The sequence below is a fragment of the Mesoplodon densirostris genome, chromosome 10 (genome assembly GCF_025265405.1).
Source record: "Mesoplodon densirostris isolate mMesDen1 chromosome 10, mMesDen1 primary haplotype, whole genome shotgun sequence".
In the NCBI taxonomy this organism is placed as follows: Eukaryota; Metazoa; Chordata; class Mammalia; order Artiodactyla; family Ziphiidae; genus Mesoplodon; species Mesoplodon densirostris.
The window spans coordinates 38,121,729-38,128,082 of record NC_082670.1 but is presented as its reverse complement, the minus strand read 5'-3'; positions in this window follow the sequence as shown (position 1 = coordinate 38,128,082).

The window sequence follows — 6,354 nt, the reverse complement described above, 5'->3', positions numbered from 1 at the left end:
TGGATAGTAAATGCAATAAAGCGGTATTGCAGCTTTAGAGGAAGAAGCAAGAATTGAAAAGAAATGGCTTTTAGAGAAAGACAATAAGCAGCTATCTCAGCTAGAAAAACCAAGGTGGGGGAAATCATCAAGTAAAATTCTGATTCATCATTTTTCAAATGTACCACATTTTCCAGTGTAGAATGCTATTACAAATTTTGATTATTGTAATTTGGGCCAGATTAGGGGAGAGGGAGTTGTGGGATGAAGGGTAGTGTGTGCCTGGGCATTTTTAGTGCCTTAGGCTGCCTGACATTTTAATTATACTCATCAGGCAATCTTCTAACCTTAATTTGATTTCTCAAGTAAACTTTTCAATGGGAAAAGGATATCCTCTACAGCAAATGCATCAGAGCCAGATCAGCCCTGGATAAAATTATTAAATTACTAAATGGGCAAAGTTGACAATCAAGATGTAGTTTCGGGGCGAGAGTCTTACCTGAAAGAGCTTGCTAACAGCCTTACCCATCAGCACATTGTGAAACTGTCAGTACTGGGTGTTCACATGACATTGCTAGATAACTGAGAATAAAATATCTAACCATGGTCTTTTTTTTATTAGTTTATTTATTTTTAAACTTTGGCTGTGTTGGGTCTTCGTTGTTGTGCACGGGCTTTCTCTAGTTGGAGCGAGTGAAGGCTACTCTTCGTTGCGGTGCACGGGCTTCTCATTGCGGTGGCTTCTCTTGTTGCAGAGCACGGGCTCTAGGTGCGAAGGCTTCAGTAGTTGTGACACGCAGGCTCAGTAGTTGTGGCTCGAGGGCTGTAGAGTGCAGGCTCAGTTGTTGTGGCGCATCGGCTTAGTTGCTCCGCGGCATGTAGGATCTTCCTCGACCAGGGCTCCAACCAGTGTCCCCTGCATTGGCAGGCGGATTCTTCACCACTGCACCACCAGGGAAGTCCCAAACTGTGGTCTTCTTTTTTTTTTTTAGAAATTTACATTAAAAAAATAAATTTATTTATTTTGTTTATTTATTTTTGGCTGCACTGGGTCTTCGTTGCAGCACTCGGGCTTTTCATTGCGGTGGCTTGTTGTGGAGCACGGGCTCTAGGCGGACGGGGTTCAGTAGTTGTGGCACGTGGGCTCAGTAGTTGTGGCCCACGGGCTCTAGAGTGCAGGCTCAGTAGTTGTGGCGCACGGGCTTAGTTGCTCCACAGCGTGTGGGATCTTCCCAAACCAGGGCTCGAACCTGTATCCCCTGAATTGGCAGGTGGACTCCCAGCCACTGTGCCACCAGGGAAGTCCCTAACCATGGTCTTTTAATATAAACAATCGAGAATGTTGGACTTTATTTTCCCCAAATAGGTTTGTATTTTAATACAATTATTACCAAACAATTCTACAGGATATTATGAGATATTTATTGAAAAATAATCAATGCTAATTATACAGCCATCTTTCAGTATCCATGGAGGATTGATTCCAGGATCCCCCTTGGATATCAAATCCACAGATGCTCAAGTACCTTATATAACATGGCACAGTATTTACATATAACCTATGCACATCTTCCCATATACTTTAAATCATCTCTAGACTACTTATAATACCTAATACAATGTAAATGCCATGTAAATAGCTATAAATATAATGCAAATGCTATGTAAATAGTTGACAGTCCGCAGCAAATTCAAAGTTTTGCTTGTTGAACTTTCTGGAATTTTTTTTTCCTGAATACTTTCCATCTACAATTGGTTGAATCCAAGGATGCAGAACGAGTGGATACAGAGAACCAACTATATTTTTCATCTAAAATTTATTTTAAAATATATCTAAGAAAAACACTATGCTCTTTTATATAGTTGTTAGTATAACTGCCTTTAGAAAATGCTGTGCCTACCTGAAAACTTTAGGAAATCACAGGATTCTCGAAAGCATAATAATGGGAGGCACATGGAAGCCTAAGCAATCGTTGATCTGATATATGTTGTCTATTTAATAATCATTGGTTTATGTTATTAGGTATCTTATTTCAAAATATATTTATGATATTTTTCACTTAATAAAGTTGTTTTATCTACTTTGTTTAGAGGTTGTTCTAATATAAAGTTTTAAATATATGTGAGTGGAGTTTTTATCATTTCTTGCAGCAACTAATTCATCTATGGATTCATATTTTGCTGTCTATGTGTGGTAGGCTGAATAATGGTCCCCCCCAAAGATGTCCACATCCTAATTCCCAGAACCTGTGAATATTGTCCTTTACATGGCAAAATGGACTTAGCAGATGTGGTTAAATTAAGGCTGTTGAGAAGCAGAGATTATCCTGGATTATCTGGGCCTGGCCTAGTCATATAGGTCTTTTTTTTTTTTTTTTTTTCTTTTTGCGGTATGTGGGCCTCTCACTGTTGGGGCCTCTCCCGTTGTGGAGCACAGGCTCCGGATGTGCAGGCCCAGCGGCCATGGCTCATGGGCCCAGCCGCTCCGCGGCATATGGGATCCTCCCAGACCGGGGCACGAACCCGTATCCCCTGCATCGGCAGGCGGACTCTTAACCACTGCGCCACCAGGGAGGCCCCATATAGGTCTTTATAAGAGGGAGGCAAGAGAGTCAGAGTCAGAGAAGGAGATGGAAGCAGAGGTCAGAGTAATTTGAGAAAGGGTCTATCATCACTTCTCAGCCTTTTGGCTAAGATCAAGTGTAGAAAGGGTCTATGAGCCAAGGAATGCAGGCAGCCTCTAGAAGCTAAAAAATGCATGGAAACTGATTCTCTCCTCAAGCCTCCAGAAGGAATGCAGCCCTGCCAACTCATTTTAGACTTTCAACCTCCAGAAACATAAGATAATAAATTTGTGTTGTTTTAGGCCACTCAGTCTATGGTAATTTGAAACAGAAGGAATAGAAAACTTATAAAATATGTTGATTTGAGCACATATTATATTATTGCCAGTACATGATAATTTAAAAAGTGTTCATTATAAAATAAATTTGGGAGATGGACAAGAGTCCATATTATAGTGTTTTCATATCAATAACTAGACAGTTATAATAACTAGGATTGTTGAACTCTAAATAACTACTTATTGGTGGTGGCAATACATTAATTATTAAATTATTTAATTTATTTAACATTAATTTATAAATTAAGCTACAAATCTTTATAGCGAGCAATGTATGTTATCAACAATGAAAAACATATATGGACCCCCTACTGAATGCCAGGCATTACCCTAGAAGCTAGCAGTCAACAAGACAGAAATGGTGCCTTCCCTTGTGGAGGTGACAGTCTAGCAGAGGAGATAGGCATATATACTAATTAGAGTCATGGCAGGTATTATGAGAATCTACCATGGGGAGTGTACCTAACCTAGTCTGGGTGGTCAGGAAGGATTTATCTATGAATGATGTTTAAACAGGGACCTAAAAGATGACTTGGAATTGGCCAGGAGGGAAGATGAGGGAGGGAAAAAGGTCTCAGAAAGCTGGGACACCAAATATAAAAGCCCAGCAGCAGTAAAGAATTCAAGGCATTTGAAGAACTAAATAAAAACAGTGAAGGCTTTTCAATTCAAGGTAGTTGAGATCTCCCCCACACCACTTTCCTCAAAAATAAAAAGGAGGGAAAAAAACCCAGAAACACAAATTTCATCTTTATTGAACTGGTAATCACCCCAAACTACAATGCATGAAAATGGAAAATGGATGGAGGGTGATAAAGGACTTAGCAGACCCAAGAAAGTTCACGTCTAAGTGGTGGGGAAGACAAAACCAAGGAGAAGCAAGGCAGGTCACCAGAAGGGACCCTGGAAAGACTCAGGAATTGGAAGCAGGTAAGACACGGGAGGAAATTAGAGGAGGGGAGATGGAAGGAGTGTAGTATTGAAAAGAGAGATTTGTTTGAAAATGTGTTTAAGAAGTGGTCAGATCCCCAGGTCCCGACTCCACCTGATATAATCAGGCTACTACTTTTACCTTCATGTGAAACAAGAAATGTCACCTCTGGAGAAAGTAAGCCTGAGGAGTTCTAGATGTGGGGACACCAGCATACATCAGAGTGGGAGTGAGACATCTTACTGAATAGAGAGGAATTAAGTCTGAATCTGAAAATGAGACACCCAGGCCTCTTCTGTTGCTCACATACAGAACTTCACAGCCAAGTTCTACTCTCAAGCAGAAAATAAAGTGTGCTTCTCAGGAAAAATTAACCATGCCACAGAAAAGAGCCCTGACATTTAGGGGACCCATAGGAAAAGCCTACAGTGAATCCCTTCAATTGACAAGACTCAAACACACACTTGGGACACCCAATCAGCTTTTAGGACTTTACTCTTAAAATATAAGTGGACAAAAATCATCAGATACTTCAACATAAAAAAATTAAAAACCTTCAACATGTGAGAATCAGGAGGGAAAGGAATCACAGGAAATAGAGACAATGAAAGGAGCATAAAAATACTTCAAAGAAAGCATAGTATCAGAAAAATATATCCATGAAACAAGAACAGGATGCTACAAGAAGAAATAACCTAAGAGCAACTGGAAATAAAAATACCGTAATAATTAAAATTCAGTAAAAAATTATATACTGAAAGATAAAGACAAAGAAATCCTCAAAGTAGAATGGCCTTGGAAATTGTTACAGGTCTGAAAGAATCATGAGAACATTCTGCAAGCTAACTGATCTCTGTTTTACAATTGGTATTATAGGGAGATAAAATGGTGGGCAGATGGGGAACACTACCCTAGATTAAAAGAGGCTAAAGAAATAAAACAACCAAATGCGATATGTGAACTTTGGATCCTGGTTTAAAAAAAAAAAAAAAAGGCTATAAAAAAGTGTTCTAAGGTCCTTGCATTGTCCAAGGAGAGGTAAAAGTATAAATTTTAATTTGTTATACTTAGAGAGTTATACTTTTTATATGATATAAAATTAGATATATGTGATTATTGGCCTCATTTCTTTACCCTGCATCCACATCTCTGCCATGGTTTCATGAGACTGGGGCAGGAGTCACAGTGTGCTAGTTTTAAACCTAGGCCCGAGGAAGCCTGATGTGTTTCTGCTTGCCCTTTCGCACCTCTGCCATCTCCATGGGAAGAGTTTTCCCTGGGTAACTGCTGCCCTTCAGACTGAGCATCAGAAAGAGTGCAAAACAAAAGACAGCAAAACATCAACAGGCTAGAATTAGAGATTCTTTTTTTACCCTGCCTTTCTCCCAGAGAAGGAGAATTAGCGCTTCTTTATTCCACTCCCTATTTTCCAAATTTACTAAAGGAGCATAAATTAGTTTCATTCTCAGAAAGAAAAAAAAAGTTACTAAAGAAATGAAATCATGAATTCTTTTTGCAGAGTAATGCATATTTGTTTCTCCCAAGAAATGAATTTATCAGAGTGCCTTGCACACAGTGGATGGGCAATAAATATTTGTAGAATGAAAAAAGGAACTCCCTTAACTCACCTCTCCTGGCTTCTGCTGCGATTCTTTGTTCTTAGCCTTTCTCTCCCTTCTAAGACTAGCTTCCTCCCTCTCCCACTCCCAGTTTCTCTCTCCCTTTCTGATTCTTCCTTCTCCTTTCCTACCTCTTTGTCATTCTCTCTTTTCCTTCTCCCTAACTCTAATTTTCTCCTCCTATACTTCTCTCCTTTCCTTTTTCCTTCCCCCTTTTTTCTTTTTAATTTGATATTGCCTCCCCCTTTCCTTTTTCTCTCCTTTCCCCTTCTCCTTAATTGGGATTTCTCCTTCTTAGCTAGACATAATAAATAGTTATTTATTATGTTTATTGAAAGTGTATTATTTATAGAAATTTATCCTGTTTTTAGCATTTAAATAATTTTAAAATGTAAAAATATATCTGTATGTGTACTTAATTTTTAGGAGCTATTTTAATAACACATTAAAAACTAAATTAAGTTGCTTTTTAATTATGTGTGACTCTCCTTTGACTTTTCAGTGGTTCAGTGGTTCTGGGTAGAAGAGTTTCACCCCCTTATTATTATTATTCTTTTATTATTCTTTTTTTTTTTTCCTTTTTTGGCTGCATTGGGTCTTCATTGCTGTGCGCCGTATTTCTCTAGTTGTGGTGAGCAGGGGCTACTCTTCATTGCAGTGTGTGGGCTTCTCACTGCGGTGGCTTCTCTTGTTGCGGAGCACAGGCTCTAGGCAGCAGGCTTCAGTAGTTGCAGCTCGTGGGCTCTAGAGCGCAGGCTCAGTAGTTGTGGCGCACGGGCTTAGTTGCCTCGTGGCACGTGGGATCTTCCCGGACCAGGGCTCGAACCCGTGTCCCCTGCATTGGCAGGCAGATTCTTAACTACTGCGCCACCAGGGAAGCCCCAACCACCCTTATTTTATACCTTTTCAAAAAAAGGAAATGT